At 44.5% G+C, this 17834-nt stretch overlaps 1 protein-coding gene and 1 long non-coding RNA gene across 2 annotated transcripts in view; both read right to left on the minus strand.

The window, feature by feature from the left end:
* Positions 1-17834, minus strand: part of LOC129380402 (synaptic vesicular amine transporter-like) — a 1298997-nt gene that overhangs the window by 369699 nt on the left and 911464 nt on the right. The gene's annotated exons all lie outside the window — the stretch shown is intronic.
* LOC140215536 (uncharacterized) lies at positions 8884-14582 on the minus strand. Its single transcript, XR_011892389.1, has 3 exons — positions 14559-14582; positions 13421-13501; positions 8884-11123 (listed from the first exon to the last, which is right to left on the minus strand). It is a non-coding gene; the product is annotated as an uncharacterized lncRNA (long non-coding RNA).

Consider the following 17834-nt stretch of genomic DNA (forward strand, 5'->3'; position numbering starts at 1 on the left):
GTTTAGATATTGGATGCTTGAATCCTGGTGCAAAGGGTACGATGACATGTTCATGGACAGAACAATCATTTTGTGGTCAGATAGCCCTTCATCAACAAGACAGTCAATCACATGCGGTGTCAAAGCATTTGATATTAGTATAAGATCAAGAACATACAGAGACTGTATGTGTTCATTGCTGCCTCACCTAAGCGATGGAAGTATCTTTTGGACAGCATCGGCGGAACTGGCCAGCAGCTTGTTTTAAAAAGTATCTCTGAGACCAGGTGGTCAAGACACGCTGAATCATGTAAGGCCATTCTGAAAAACTTCAATGCAGTCTTGTGTTGCCTTGAAGCTATATCACAGAACGAGGAACAAAACGGTGGCACTAGGAACGAAGCGCACACTCTCTTCAAGAAAATGAAAAAACTAGAGACTGCATTCATGGTGATTTTCTGGAGTGAAATCTTGGAGCGCTTTGACTTCAGACTAGCACTTCAGAAACCAGGCCTGGACATTTCAACTGCTGTCGACCTGCTGAGCTCTCTGGAAGGCTTTGTTAATTCTTTGCGACCTCTCTTTGATACCTTCGATGAAAGAGCACGCACGCTAAGTACCAATCACTGTTATCAGGATGAGGGCAAACGTATCGTTTTGAGTAGGCACCCGGACGGAAAAAGCGATCCTGCGCTACAAGGTAGAAAAAACGTTTATCCTAGAGACCTACAATGTTGTACTTGAGAGTGTAGGCTCTTCTTTGCGAGTTCGAAAGGCTGCCTACAGTGAACTCTGCGAAAGGTTCGAATTCTTAAAATTGCTGTTAGAAGTTGGGAGCGAGGCCTTGGCACAGCAGGCCGAGAAGTTGGTGAAAACCTACAAAAATGATTCGGAGCCAGCATTTTCCGCTGAAATCGTTCAGTTTGCGAACTTTCTGCACAACTCTGTGAGCCAGGACAAGATTCCCCTGGGAATAATGAAGTTGCTGCACGAAAGAAAGCTTATTGATGTTTTTCCGAACCTTTCTATTGCTTTGCGAATGTACTTAAGCATACCCGTGGGAAACTGTGAGACCGAACGATGATTTTCTAAGTTGTCGCTGATAAAAAATCGCCTTCGTTCGAGCCTCCTTGACGACAAGGTGAACTCGCTTGCTATCATATCCATTGAAAGTGACCTACTCCGCCATCTATCCTTCTAACAGACTATATCTGATTTCGCCAAAGCGAAGGCGCGAAAGATGCTATTTAAAAAGAGGACTGTTTGCGCTATACATGAATAGTTCCAATAAGTTCGTTGTGTCGCCTCCCAGCCTCAACGTTGCCAATGAAACGCTCAGCAGTGTAATTCTAGATATGCAAATCTTCGTTGTTCGTCTCTTGTTTGTTCTTCTTGTGATATTTAGCGTGCTTATAAAGAACTGCATTTTTGTTGTTTTTGATACTGCCATTTTGATGTGGTGTCGTCCTTGCTGTCTTACCTTTAACGAAAATATTTTGAAATAATGTTTTATAATTACCGTTGGTAATTTTCACCTGTATTCTAGTGCATTTTAAGCTGTTTGTATTGCCTTAAGTATTGTATATATCTATTGCATATTTATAGAGTAACGTGTATAACGATTACTGCAGTCTTATGCTTGAATTTTAATAAAGAATGTTTTGGATACAACGATGCGTCTCCTCACGGGATTAAACTTAATGACGCAAACAAACCGTAGCTTCAGAAGGATCTACATCTGAGCTGTGTGTCTTTTCTACGTTCTTGTTCGTCTTCAGTGCACTAAACTTTTCCTTAAAGCCTAGCTTTTGCTGAAAACAAAGTGCAGATTATTCACAAAGTGGACATACATGTTGATGTTTAAAACAGCACGCGTTTCATGCAAGTTTTGTTGTTTTCCTTATAATAATAACAATAATAATAATCCCGTTGATCGCAATTTGTTCTTTTTAATTTGGTGGAATTAAAATGAAACATGGCACATTTCCAGTAGTATAGCAGGCGACAGGAGGGGTGGGGGTGCAAAGGGGACCTGCATGCGCATTAGGCCAGGGTCCCCATTTTTCTTAATCCGGCCCTCATTGTGTGTGCTATTTTCAGCAATCATTGTCATCAGGAGTGGTGCCGGAAGAGTGGAGAGTAGACAAGATTGTTCCAGTTCCCCAAAAAGGTCCTCCATCGTTGTGCACTAGTTATCTTCCGATTTCACTCACCAGTGTGTGTTGCACACAAATGCAGCACGTTATTTACTCTCAGATCGTAAATTTTTTAGTATCCAATAATCTATTTCATCCTACTCAATATGGCTTCCGTAAAGGTTTTTCATGCGACACTCAACAAGCTTTAAAGAATGAAGGGATTACGGTCACTGACCAAGTCTGATGAATAATCTGACGTTTCGGAACCGCGTACGGGTTCCTTGTTCACTGAATTGGACATGAAATCGTCGTCACTTATATAGCCAGCACGTGACGTAATGAACGTGCGTAAACGGCAGGCATAGTCCCTGGTGTCCGGTTCATTGTAGCTGGCGTCGATTGAATGATTAGAGATTCTAGCAGCCGTCGGGATGACACGTTCTTTTCTTTGGCAACAACAGTGGCATTGTCCCAGTCTATCTTGTGATTATGTTCATGCGCATGTTCGGCAATGGCGTTCGTCGTGTGGCTATTATTTCTTACATCACGTTTATGTTCCTTGAGGCGTCTGGAGAACTTCCCTGTTTCACCAATGTATACTCTGTGGCAATCAGCGCATGGTATCTTATACACAACTCCGGGGAATGATTCAACAGGTAACCGGTCTTTCACATTCATGAGCTGGTTCCGGAGCTTGCTGGTCGGGATGTGGGCAATGCGCAAATCGTATTTCGAAAATACGCGCGACAATGCCTCGCTGGTTCCTTGGCCGTAAGGGATGGCTGCACGTGCACGGATTGTCGTGTTGTTCTCCGAGCTTGGCTCTAATATCCGCTTCTCGGTCCTGTGTATGAAACGACTAGGGTAGCCGTTGCGGGTTAGTTCACGGTGGATTGTCCGTAATTCCTTTTTTAGTGCATCGTCGCCTGAGCAGACGCGTACGGCACGTGTTATCAGGGACGACACTACGGACGTCTTATGGCCGACAGGGGGACAAGAATTAAACTTAAGATAACGACCTGTGTGTGTAGGCTTTCTGTATACCGAGAAGGCGAGAGCGTCCCCATCCCGCCGAACCAGTACATCCAAGAAAGGCAACGAGTTGTCCCTCTCGTGTTCCACAGTGAATTGTATGTGCGCATTTTGGGCGTTCAGGCAGTCCAGGAAGCGTTGGATGTCTTGTTTCTTCAAAATACAGAAACAGTCATCCACGTAGCGGTAAAAAACTTTAGGTGCCGGGTTGAATGTGGCCAGCACTTTCCCTTCCAAGGCTTCCATTACTAGATTGGCCGTGGTGACCGAAATTGACGCTCCCATTGCCGTGCCATGTGTTTGCTGATAAAGGCTGCCACCATAAGAAAAATACGTGTTGCTTAGACAAAACCGCAGCAGCTCGCTCAGTTCGGGGACGTCGAAGGGGGTGCGACCAGGAAGACCACTGTCTGCTTCTAGGGCTTCTTTGCATGTGGCTACTGCCAAATCCACTGGGATACTAGTGAAAAGCGATGTGACGTCGAACGAGACCAAGGCGTCATCTTCACTCAACGTGATGTCCTTTATCTTTGCTACAAATGCGGATGAGTTTTCGACGTGCGTCGAGGTCTTACCGGCAAGGGGGCTCAGCACCTGGTGAAGGTAGCCCGATAGCCGGTAGAGCGGGGATCTGGTGAAGTCGACTATAGGACGAAGTGGGACGTCAGGCTTGTGGACTTTTGGCAGGCCGTAGATTGCAGGGGCTGATCCGTTCGTGCAGAGCAAACGGTGATAGAGACCCACGTGGTGCGGAGGGACCAACTTGAACAGCCTGGCCAGCAATTTTTGGAGTTTGGTTTGTAGTCTGCTTGTAGGGTCATAAGCCAGAGGAGCGTACGTATGATGGCCTTCGAGAAGGGCCAACATCTTCTTGTGGTAGTCGCTCTTATCTAGCAGGACCGTAGCGTTGCCTTTGTCGGAGGGTAGAATGGCGATGCTACTGTTATTCCGTAGGCTTTGAATGGCTTGCTTCTCCTTTACCGACGAATGCGTTCTTGCACCGTGTCTCCGCATACCGGAAAGTACACCAATGGCACGGGTGCGGGCTTCTTCTTGCACTTCAGAGGGAAGTTGACTGACCGCACGTTCGACGGCACAGACCACATCTCTTGGCCTTGGCGGTTTTTCCGTGTTGAAGTTTAAACCACGGTACAGTACCGCAGCCTCCTTCTCGGTCGGTGTGTACGAGGATAGGTTGATGACGTCTTGTGCGTCTTGTGACATATCCGGGCGGAGTGCCTGTAGTTTCCCGTCTTGTGACGCTCTATGAAGACGTTCTCTCGTGGTTGCCGTGTAGTTTGCATGCAGTTGTACCTCTGGGAAGTCCACTGGGATCAGGTGCTCAAGCTGCCGACGTGCAAAAAACGTATCCGTTTCCAACTTTCGAAGTTTTCCGCGGCATTCAAGAATACGTGCTTGCAGGAGCTTCCGCTCAGCCTGACGGATAATCTGGTGGCCCCACGACGTAGTGACTGGTCTTCTTAATCGCAGACTCCTCGGCGTTAAGTCCTCCCGTTTACACGTAAGGTTAAAGTCCAGGTGCGTCATGAACGCTGCTACTTTTGAAGTGGCCGAAACAAATCGACGTATCTTCGTAACGACGTCTTGTCCATATGTACTCCGGTAGGTAACATAATTAAGAGTTCGACGAAAGTTCGTCTGGTCAGGCATGGAAATGAAGGGATTACGGTCACTGACCAAGTCTGATGAATAATCTGACGTTTCGGAACCGCGTACGGGTTCCTTGTTCACTGAATTGGACATGAAATCGTCGTCACTTATATAGCCAGCACGTGACGTAATGAACGTGCGTAAACAGCAGGCATAGTCCCTGGTATCCCAGTGGATTTGGCAGTAGCCACATGCAAAGAAGCCCTAGAAGCAGACAGTGGTCTTCCTGGTCGCACCCCCCTTCGACGTCCCCGAACTGAGCGAGCTGCTGCGGTTTTGTCTAAGCAACACGTATTTTTCTTATGGTGGCAGCCTTTATCAGCAAACACATGGCACGGCAATGGGAGCGTCAATTTCGGTCACCACGGCCAATCTAGTAATGGAAGCCTTGGAAGGGAAAGTGCTGGCCACATTCAACCCGGCACCTAAAGTTTTTTACCGCTACGTGGATGACTGTTTCTGTATTTTGAAGAAACAAGACATCCAACGCTTCCTGGACTGCCTGAACGCCCAAAATGCGCACATACAATTCACTGTGGAACACGAGAGGGACACCTCGTTGCCTTTCTTGGATGTACTGGTTCGGCGGGATGGGGACGCTCTCGCCTTCTCGGTATACAGAAAGCCTACACACACAGGTCGTTATCTTAAGTTTAATTCTTGTCACCCTGTCGGCCATAAGACGTCCGTAGTGTCGTCCCTGATAACACGTGCCGTACGCGTCTGCTCAGGCGACGATGCACTAAAAAAGGAATTACGGACAATCCACCGTGAACTAACCCGCAACGGCTACCCTACACTCTAAAAACTAAGGGAGTGCCGGGCACTCTCTTTGAGGGAGTAGCTGCTTGTCCCATATTTCACTCTCTTTTCGAGAGTAGATCGACCCTCTTTGAGAGAGAGTAGGTCAACTCCTCCTGACAGAGTTTTGTTACTCCACCGCAAGGGATTGCTAGTACTCTTCCGCAGAGTGATAATACTCTTCCCACAGGGAGTGCTAGTACTCTTCCGCAGAGTGCTAATACTCTCCCCGCAGGGTTAATAGTACACCGCCAGACCGAGTACTTCTACTCCCCCAAACAGAGTGCTTGTACTCCTTCAGAACAGAGTGCTAGTACTCTTCCCAATACCCTCTTAGCCAAGTCCTGGTCACGCATGCAGGCAGGAAATCTGATCAAATTAGGGCCGCTGATATACTGTTCCCTAGGCGGCTCCTCAGAGACACTGGCCCGATTCCAAGCGGCCTTCAGAATAGGCGTGAGCAAAGTTACGCAGGATTTTAAAGTCATTTTTTCGTGGCTATTTGCTGCCTACCGTGAGGCGTGACTGTTCTGAAGCGGCCTATGTGTATGCGTCACGAACGCCACTGAGGAGAAAAAAAAAGCGAATTACCACTTAATCTGCAAATATCTTCGCAAATTTCACAATCAGAAGTCACACAATCTAATTAGAATACAATTGTCAAGGGAATCACATACTTATCAAGAATCACAATGCTCTATACATCATGTGAATTCGAACCCGCGTACACTCGCATTTGTACAATTGAAAACACACATCATAACCATTACACCACAGCGCCGCCACACCCAGTAGTGTTCTTTTAGAGGTTATATATGTACCGAACGTATTTGATGAATCGGCTGTGGTGGGTGGGGTTTCTCTGCAGTGTGCTGTGCTGTTGTGTACTGGAATGCGTGTGCGTTTGCATCATTTCCATTCCTTGCTACGACTAACGAAGGAAGACAACGTAGACGACAACGTGAGAACTATTCACGGCTTGTCGTCACCGCAGGAAAATAACAAATGTGCCGTTCAGCTCATGATCGAGTGCTTCTCCAGTCCATGTTCTCCAAAATACGCGGATACAAAGTATTGCGCCAACCATCCACGTATGTGAATTTAATTCGCGCGTATACTGGTGAGCAACTGCGACGCCAGTACCAGGCATTTCGACGTGCCTCACGCTGCCGTGTAGGCGTTCTTTTCAAGTGCATTAGTTTAGAGTTTGGTTCAGTCCGCTGTGAGCTGTTGTCCTGCAATAGCAGCGGATCGTTAGCGTTTTGAAGCGCATGCATTCCAGCATTTGGAGACTGCTTATGCCGATAGCCGCGTCAAATGCATTGGCACGCATGTTTAAATGACTAATGTGTCCACTTGTTACGCGTGCACTGCTCGTATCCTGTGGCAGTGCTCGTACTAAAAGCTTCGAAGACCATCTACACTCATGCGTGTGTTCAATTTATATATGCACAGGATGGACTTGCCGGCTAGTTGGTTGAGCATTTTAGAAGAAACAGCGCAACACAAGGACAACGCAAAAACATGCCACACCACGAAGCGCTGGTGTGGTTGATGCTTTTTTTCGTCCTTGTGTTTGCGCTGTTTCTTCTTCCACGATACACGCACACCACAGGTACGCGAAAGTTTAGGAGCATAAGTGGTTAACTCTGTTTTCCCCGTTTTCTCTCAGTGTCAATGGCACAGTGCGTTGCCCGGAATTGTGCACGCTTACCCCCATATGCAGAAATGCATCATAACTTGAAGCCCATGCTTGACTTGATCTAAACGACGCAAGTCGTGAACGCACCAAAAGAAAGGCAGTGAGCGTCTTGGGGGACGTTCGCACCAGGCGTCGTTTATATCAAGTCAAGCATGAGCTTTGTATTAAGATACATTTCTGAATACGGGGCTAGACATCTGCTTCTTCCAGAAAATGTCGGAGAAACGCCCGCCAAAACCAGGCACATTCGCAAACTTAACTAGGCAATACGAAGCTCCATAGAAAAAAAGAAGAGTGGTATTAAAAGCTTTCAGTATTTTTCTTTACTCCAAAATAGTTGCGCTCTCGTGGCTTCACTGTACAGAGATAGTGCAGCGTTAGCTACAAAGCATGAATTTCCTAACTCCATGCCAAAATAAGCTTGTAAAATTATTTAGGTGCTAGAATCCAGGGTTTGTAGCGATCCTTGAAAATCCTTTATTTCTAAAATGCCATTTTCAAGGCATTGAAAACCCTTGAAATTTTAGAAGTACTGGAAAGTCCTTAAACTTTTACACTTGGCTAGACTTAGCAGACATTGCCAAGCGCTTTTTTTCCCTTCTGTGACACTCTTTCGCATGTCACAGAAAATTGTCTCTGGAGGTAATAGAAGGAAAGCGACATCCTTAAAGTTGAAATTACAAAGGAGCTGCAGATACCAGTTTTATTTACATGGAACCGGCGACAAATGTGCTTGGAGGAGCAGAAGCAGGAAGCTCAACAGTTGAGGCATTCGAAGAGAAGCCGTGAAGAGAAAATTGAGAGCGACAGACACAATAAAAAGAAATTAGAAATGACTATTGCTTATTTGATGGTGAAAAAAGCTGGGGCAACAGATGACATCACATACACTGTCAAACCAAACAGTATTCAAAAACTGCAAACGTTGCAGGTCCAAGTAGTTAATTGTGCTATTGCAGAAAAACTTTGAGCGCTTTCTTGAAATGCTTCCTTGTGTGCGTTTAGTGGTGGGCGGTGAAAGGCAAATTAGCAGTCTTTCAAATGTTTGAAATCATTGAAATGCGATTTGTTTTGTTTTCTTTTGTTTGCATTAAAGTTAACGGCGTTCTTGAACAAGTTATTGCCTGTCCAAACTACTACACACATTGCACGAGGTCCTTGAAGTTACTGTGTCGGGGCCTCGAAAGTCCTTGAAAACCATTGAATTTTTTTCTTCAATATTGCTACGAACCCAGTAGAACAATTGTCATGGAGTAAAAACCTTGGCTGAACAGGGAACGCAGAGCACAGGAAGACTAGAAATGCAGTAGTAGGCATGGAGGGCCCTGAAAAAAATGTGCCACATCCGCTCGTCTGCCTTATGTTTCTGCACCGACTGTCGCATTTTTAATAGAAGTGCACTTTCTGTTCTACTCCAATAAACGCAACATTACGAACTCCAGTGTGGGGCAGTCCTTCAGCCAGTGCAGAACTTTTTCTGTACATCCGAGTCAGCTCTGTCATTTTTCCAGCATTGTAGTACAAGATTTGTTAAACTGGTTTAGCAGAATATGAGCAGTATACTCTTAAATTAGCTGTTTATTTGTATACACAAGTACAGGTCCTCAGTTTGGTTGCATGACAAATTGCCATACCTCAATAGATACAAGAAACAATTTTATTACAGTTTAATAAAATGCAAACAGTAATAATCACAACAATATAATGACATACATTTCTTTTGGTACGTATACAGCCCATGTCTTGGCAGTGTATAAATTCAACTATACACCGCAAGTACTGTGTCCTGACCACTATTATTCACATGTGTAAAACCATCACAGCAATTCAACAAATATCACAGTAATTAGTGACATACACTTTGTAACTGCTTTACATGAGCATAATGTATACAAATGGTCCCTGTGTACCTACACATGACTAGTGCCACCCGAGTACTATTACTCACAGGTGTAAAACCAACAAAGCAGTTCTTTAAAAAATATCACAGCGCTTAGTGACGTACATGCTGTAACTCCCTTGTAGAAACTTAATACAAACACGTGAGGACACAGAAAGCTAGCAGTGGGCATACATGGGAATACCACCGCCTCAATACTAATTCACAAGTGTAAAACCAACCAAGCAGTTCTTTAAAGAATATCACAATGCTTAGTGACATACATTTTCTAACTAGCTTATATAAGCTTTATACAAACATGAGAACATACACAAAGCTAGCGGTGCACCCGCATAGAAGTGCGGCCATCTGAACACGATTATTTGCAAGTGTAAGCTCAACAGAACAGTTCGTTATAGTGACGCACATTTTGTAACTGCCTTACACAAGCTTAGTGCAAGCACAAGAATACAGAAAAATATAAATTAAAAACATGCTCTATGCATACACAAACAGATCAACACAAATGGTAAACACCGCTTTGAAGACAAATGTGACTGTGGCAAAGCGCAGTGCTGTGCCGATTGAAATTGCCACCCACAAAAGTATTGAGCAATGCTTAAACCACAGGAAACAAAGTGCTGAAAGACTGCGTCTCTAACGTAACTATTTTAATTCAAATTTCTTGAATATAGGGCTCGCTTGCAGATAAGGCATCTGATCCAACTGACCTGATTTTACACCTGCTACATGCATACAATGCACTCAGATATAACTGGTAATAATAATTATAAAAGGCATTTAAAAACTTGATAGTATGATGAAGATGCATGACTAGAAAAGTTCTGTCCCCCTCGTACTTGTTAAAAAGGTGTAAGTACGACACATGTTCTTTTTTTCCTCAATTTTTGCATTAATGGACAGCCGGGAACCTCGAACCGACACAAAAAAAAAGATACTGCTATGTTAATAGTGTTATGAACAATTTTTTGTGAAAGCTTTTTTACAGACAAGTTGCAGTCTCGTTTCTGGAGGTTGAGCTGTACCTTGCAAAATAACTTGAAAAGTGGTCACATGGGAGGATGACACTATATCATAATGTTAGTTTCAGTTGACTCTCTTGCCCTACAAGTCGCTGCTCACTGTGCCCAGTGATGCAACAGCAGTGTCTGTGTGATTTTCATCACACTTCTGTCCTATGCCATTCTTACCAGAGTTGGCAGCACATAGATACCCAAATTTCGATAGTGTTGCTTTCTCAGGTGGTTGCTTTTGATTTGCTCAATATCAGTTGGCACTTCACCTGCATCAAACTTCTTTTTTACCTCTTCAACAACAACATCAACAACAATCTTATGACACCTGTGTTGTCCTTCTAGTTGCCTACAAAGACCAGTCAATCTAGCAACAACACTGACAGTCTCTACTATCTTGTAATGGGGGAGAGGTGTGTCCCACCATGTGTTCCACATTGTTGTCACTATGTGGGCTGGCTGGGAGGACAACAACTGTAATATGTTTGCATTTGCATATATTAAAGTGATGCTTGTACTGTGTTATAACACCTAACTTAGTCTTGCACTTGCTGCACAATAACACTGGCTCACAGTCGTGGTGAAAAGCTTTTGCATGTTGAGCAAATGAGTTGTATCCACTACAAAAAAAGTCAGTGATAGCACACATGTTGCTCTACCAGGCCTGGTGGGGTTCCTTCTGACACTGCTGCTGATGCTGACGCGCTGCTGCTTGCCTCGTACACTGTTGCAGCTGCAGTAGACATGGCAGTCTCTGTATCTATTGCTGCCGTGTCATCTGTCATGGTAACTTCCAAGTGGTATCGGGCTCACTTCTGCAACAGAGATGTTGTTTGCCCCTTGAGGGCTCTCATGATCAGGGCCAATAATTTCGTAGGCATTGTCTCCTGCATCGAAGAACCAATAAGAACAGCACGAATTAATAAACATAGCTCTAAAAAGTACGGACATCAAGACTTAACCACAAGCTTTGCACATAAGTGACCGGGCTTAATGAATAATACTTGCAGGAGGAGTTACACAATTGTTTGTGTATATTACAGTAAAGCCTCATCAGAAGATATTTAAGAGGCACGGGAAACATGTCTCTCGAAACCAAAAATTTTGAGACACTGAGTAGCCAGACTAGATTACTTTATTATGCATCATCACTAAAGTATGTTTTAATACATCTGAAGGAATAAATGCTCAGGGTGGCTTAAAGGGCCCCTAGACCACTTCTCGACATTTTTTGAACATTTCAAGTAAACACGAGTATCGAAATCAGAATGCCGTCACGATCGACGAAGCCAAATGCCAGAGTGCGTAGCACTGCCGGAGCACCACAACATGAAGAATATGACCCCGTGCGCCTCTCTGGATCTATCCTGCACCCCCCAGTTTGTCCTGACGTTACCAGGCTGTCTCTGATGATGTCACCAGTTCCCGGTGCTGTCGATTGGTCGAACGAAAGTGTACGACTTCCGGCAAGGCCTGCAAGCAAATACACACACTCCTTCCTCGTCGCGTTGCGCGCGATGCCATTGTGGGCAGCCAATGGGGGCAAAGAACAAACGCCAACAGAAGGGTCTCCCTATGAGGCTCTTCAACACGAGTCACCATACAGTTCCGTTGTATTAGCGCCACCCCTCGCAGGACGACGGGCCAGCGCGGCAGCAACAGAGCTCATTGGTGTTGGCCTGTCCCGTAACATTTGGAGGTGTACTAGGCAAGGAAAAGACGATACTGTCCTTATGGCGTGTACCAGATGAAAGAGTGAAATGAGTGGGGACTACTTTTCGATAATCAAACACACGTCGCTCCACTATTACTGCACCGTTTCGAAAAATTCTCGTGGCTACCTGTTCATTGCCTTATTGTGTAGAACTGCAACACCGCAACTAAATTTCAACCTCGGTGGTTTAGGGGCCCTTTAAAGAAGACATTCACAGCTTTTTAGTGACTGTAGATTGTGTTAGCTTCCTTCCCAACTTCTGGAATTTAAACACTTCACTTTGCAAGCCTTGTTGCTCGCAGTACCTTTGAGGTGCTCTTAGGCGCTCGTCAGCTTCAACTGCCGACACTTTCTGCCCTGCACTATCCTCGTTGCCCTCCTTTTCTGGTTCATGCTAAAAGAGACATGCGCGATTGACTTGTGTAAGGATTACGTGATCTTTACGCCCTTCGGAGCACACAAGGTGCAAAAAGTGAATGTGTCTGGGTTGTGTCCCTTCGAAGTAGTGAATACTTAAAAAGTCATCCTTAGTAACAAAGGTGTCTCTTGTATACAGTATTGTTAACGTGGCAAACATCGGAAAACCAACCAAACCATTTTCAGATGTCTCTTACAACCAAGTGCATCTTGTAATGAGATTCTACTGTACTGAATATTTTTCAACTATGGATCATATGCATGTACATATAGTCACAAAGACATGTTGTGTGGAATGGCGAATCGGGAAACAGTTCGTACTCTTACTTTTTGTCCCTAACATAAGCAGCTGATAACAATATGATAAAAAAGCAGGCAATGAGGCTAGACTGGAACATAATCCTTCAGCTCTAAACAGTTTTTTGGGCCCACATCATTCCCTCATATGACATAAGGAAACAACTTGATAGCAGTAATGGCTGCATGTGATCCGAGTTGATTGAAACAAACTATACGTAAGGTTGTCTGGATGTAATTTTATCAGAGTGCTTTTTAGATGTCCTGCTGGTGATCCTGGCTGCGCGATGCTTCTCATGCTTTTTGGCACGATTCCTTTTTTTCCACTCCACTTTTTTTTTCAGATTTTCTCCCCTTTCCCTTCCCCCTTGTGTAAAATAGCACACTTGAAGTATCAAATCTGTTGAACTAACGTGTGTATCAAACCTGTTAACATGTGTGCTTCTCTGTGGTCTGTGTTGTATTTTTGCGCTGCACAATTCAATTCAAGATGAAAGATGGAACGTCCCTGCCTTTAGTTTGTGTGTGTGTGTGTCTCTCTCATGTTTTGAAATATATGTACATTCAGGAGTGCCTGCATGCCCTTCTCTCCTGCTCCAGTGACGAAAAGGAGAGCCTGTTTATGTACCATAGTAAAAAATTCAATGGTTTTCGCTGTGCCCATTACATCCCTTATCATATGGATCTGTCACAATACAGAGTAGCAGTGGTCCATAATACTAGCCCATCCCAACATAATTATAAATTAACACATACCGACACGCTGCGAAACAGCTGTTGCAAAGCCGCTGGTGAAGGCAATTTCCGCAGCACTGCAGTGGTACAGCCGAGCTCCACCTGTATAGTGACAAATCCATATGCGTGTTAGCAACTCAGTAGTTGCTGATGGTTTCATAAGCTTTACACTACACAATAAAGTAATCTAGACAACTTTGTTGGAACAAATGCAAATAATTAGGACACCACTTAAACACTAACACGATTAATTGCCCCCAATCTCTCACTCACTAAGGGATAATACTACTGAAACATCGGTGGAGAGCTCAGATTAACACAGCCCATAAAGGACAAGCGTTCTTTGAGGAAAACAGCTATAACAGCGGTTAGTTTTCTTGATCATTTTATGTGGTAGCTTTGATTTAAATGTCATGCAGTACTATAAAATACGAAGTGCCGCATTTCTAGCAGCAGAGGGCGTCGTCAGGCTCATGGTACAACAGATTTTTGCACTGTTTGTCAGTGAGCCGACACATACAAAGAAAACCGAATTCACACATACATATACAGTGTCAAGTGCACTTCTCCTTCTGAAAACGCAGCCACCAGTTCCAATGTTGCTGAAAGGAAAGGTTATATAAAGTGCGAGACTGCATGGAACTGCCACTTATGACTGTATATGTATGGTCTGCTGATTGCAGAGGTAGTCACATGCTATTTCTAGTCTCTTTTAGAAGCATTACTAAAGAATAAATTAAAATCTATTCATAAGTCACGAATTTCATGCATCCACAGTTTGGCTAAATAACCTGCGAGAAAAAGAAATGTTTACCTGGAATAGCAACCTTTTTTTCCTCCTGCAAAACTTTCCTTCGAATTAATGAAATAACTTTACAGCGTCATAATGCGTTTCTCGCAACTACTTGCCGGCAGTGGTGAGTTAGTGTTTATATCCGACTCATTGGGCGACAATACTGCCAAACACAAATGCTTCACGAACACGAGAACACGTCCCTCGCAGAGAATAGCAACCATATATGCCTCTGTGAGACATGATCGCACCTTTGTGGTCAAAATGTACATTAGAACGACATCACCATCTCAGTAAAAAAAAAAAGCCTCCGTACAAGGCAGCCGCCAACTGCATAATGTGAAATTGCAACTGATGTCCACTTACTGGTGGCCTGTGTTTGAGTCACTTTTCGCAGTTGACTGGGTGCTGAGAAATGCACGTGCTGGGTTGTCCCTGCAAGGCATACAGGGTTATGTCAAACGTTGAAAATATATATATGCCGGCATTTCATCAGTCGCAAAACAAACGAGTGAACTAATAAACAACTGTAATGTAAACAGAGTACACATCATAAGATAGGCTGTCAACTGTTAATGCATTACGCAAAAAACCTAATGCATAGGAAAGACTATATGTATACACACGAAGCTGACACACAATTTAATTCGCTCTAGGTTTTTCCGTGCAGTATATTCAAATTATTATGTCTCGTGGTTAGAGCAAAATTAGTGTAAATTACGAACTAAATTATCTACCCTGGAAACTTTTCTTCAATATGCCCCTGTGCGCGCTTCGAACGAGTAGCGTTGTAAAATTTACGTACATGGCATTTAACATAGTTGCTGAACACTGATTTCCTTTGCCCTGTGTCGGGTACAGTGAGCTACATATATCTGCCCCCCCCCCCCCCTTTTTTGTACTAGCCAAACTGCGCGCCACTGCACCTATACGCACGTCAATAAACCTCACGACACAGAAATAAAAAAAGCGCCAATCACCCATGCCTGCATGTTGTAGTGGGCCTAACCTAACCAAGCATTGGCTGTTGCTTTTTATAGTAAACAAAGGCACCGTGCTCATTGCAAGTATGTATCATGTCGCTAAGCAAATATGCAATTTCATTGTACCACTATTTTTTTTATCACATGGATATATCTCTTGAGAGGCAAGACAAAAAGCAGTCACTTCTCAGAACTAATCAGCTTTCTTAAAACACATTTTTAACTTTTCAATGACACTTGCTGCTATGTGTTTGTCTCCAGAGAGCATACTTGATTTGACTTTCCAATCAGAGACATTACATAAATATACCATGTTAAGATGACTGCCTGGAGCACGTGAGAATTTTCATCTTCGTGTAACATACTGTATCTTGATTTTGTTGACATTTGGTCAAATGGTACACCCAATATACCCACATACTAGTTTTCTTGTCCAAATAACATGCCAATGTAGTTTGATTTTTTGGCATTGGCTCCTCTGCACTACGTGAAGTCGCGCTGCACTGGCTCTTTCACATCCTCGTGTCCTTGCAGCTGCCTTCTTGCGTTATATAAAGCGGGTGCCTGAAAAATATCGTATGCAAAAGTCAACACAAGGGCATGGTGCAAAACAACATCAAGACAGTCAAGGCCATGGCAATAAAAAAGTCTTAGCTCTTAGTCTTCCTAGTGAAATGCATGCAAAACATCCAAATGACTGCAACAGTCAACTGATAAACTAACTTCAATTTTTAGATTTAAGCAAAAAAACAAATAAACCACAGTTCATCCTTGTTTTTCATGAATGTTAGAATACTCCTGCTAATGAATAGAATATTGGTCATTTTCAGACGTCATAGGTCTGTCATGAGTCTGGTGTATCGCAAACACCACTTGTGACACATCCTAAGCACCTGCCCAGTGTGCCCCCCCCCCCCCCGGACCATTCCTGGTTGTGCCACTGCTGAAGCAATAATTTGAGGATTATAGCTGCAAACACGATGCTCAGTAGGGATGAAAATATTGTCCTTCAGCTCAATGGATATATGGATGTGCCTATAAAAAAAGGGCAACAAGGCTTGTTATGGCAAGCTTACCCACATTTCAATACTAACAAGTTCACTGCGGCCTGCATCTAAGCTTACTAAAAGGCATGAACTTATTTTCATGCATGAGGTGCGCAGTGGAGTTCATTTCTGACAGACCCGACTACTGCTGCAGTTTGAAATCTAGCATTTTACATTCTTGTAGGCATGTAAAAGTTGCAGTTAAACCGCAGTTATTAGTTTATTACACCAACCTATTGTTCTGTGTACGACAGACTGGTAACACGGAATTAAAGCAACATTTTATTTTGATATTTTATTTCTCTACTAAAAATATTCAAGCGATAAACACATCTTGATCTGCCATGCTATAGCAAAATGCACACATTACGCTTGTAACCCCCAGAGGAAGGCTGATTTAGCTGTTCATATGACATAACTCTGACACGCCAACTCATATTAGCAAATGCACAGGCATGTCCAAAACAATAAGCGTATGCAAAGCGTCCCTGCAATTGTAATTCCACACAGCAGCCGTTATATTCGATGCCGATGCGTAACTAGGTGCTCGACAATTCACCGAGTTCGTAGACATAAGCATCCTTTCAGTTTCGCACCGTGCACGAAAACCGCAACAGGAGACAAAACCAGACCTATAATCACACCATTTCAACATGAGCAAAAACAGTTCGGTCTTAGGGATAAACACTGTGAGAGCGATTTAGTGCGCGACGGCGACGAGCGACGGCTTCGAGCGACAAAACGGGCCGTCGCTTGAACAGATGGCTCGGTTCTGGAAATCTAGAAATCGTCGCTCGTCGCCCAGAAGTGCTATGAGCGACTAGCCAATAGCGCGAAGCCGGAACTGGATGTACAGTCGCGGTCAAAAATACGCGGCCCACGGCTCCAGTCGGCGGAGCGGCCGCGAGCCGCACCGCGGCGCTCGCGTCGGCGCTGCGAGAGTTTGCGCTCTGACGACAGGTATCTCCCTACGTATCGTCCGTATCCGTTACGTATCCGCCCGTTACGTATCGTCCGTTACGTATCCGCCCGAGAGCGAGGGAGATACCTGTCGTCAGAGCGCAAACTCTCGCAGCGCCGACGCGAGCGCCGCGGTGCGGCTCGCGGCCGCTCCGCCGACTGGAGCCGTGGGCCGCGTATTTTTGACCGCGACTGTACATACATCGCTCAAATACTACCGATTGTCGCGCGGAACGAGCAAATGATTCAATTTTTATACGTGCAAGGATAAGAACGTACTGCAAGACCACCGGAAATATTTTATGCTACTTTTTATAGTAAAATACATCAACGTAAATTACTAAAGCACGCGTCACGCGTGACTGCAGCCCTCATGCCGGCAACACCGGGGAGGCGTCGCTCAAAATCGTCGCTCGCACGGAGTACGACTTGTAGGCGACGAGCGAACGCGACAGCCATCTCCGTCGCGTCGCTTGTAGCTGCCGCGCGCAAGATCGCTTATATGGGGTTTATACTTTTTTCAGCATAAAACATGAATTCCTCATGCGTTTTCAGTAAGTTCAAGATAACGCGCCCAAGTGACCTCTTGCAGCATGCAGCTGAATGCCTGCGGCAAAGTTTCTAACTAGCACTGGTGCTGCACGTAACTTCAG

Source organism: Dermacentor andersoni, chromosome 1, assembly GCF_023375885.2.
Source record: "Dermacentor andersoni chromosome 1, qqDerAnde1_hic_scaffold, whole genome shotgun sequence".
NCBI lineage: Eukaryota > Metazoa > Arthropoda > Arachnida > Ixodida > Ixodidae > Dermacentor > Dermacentor andersoni.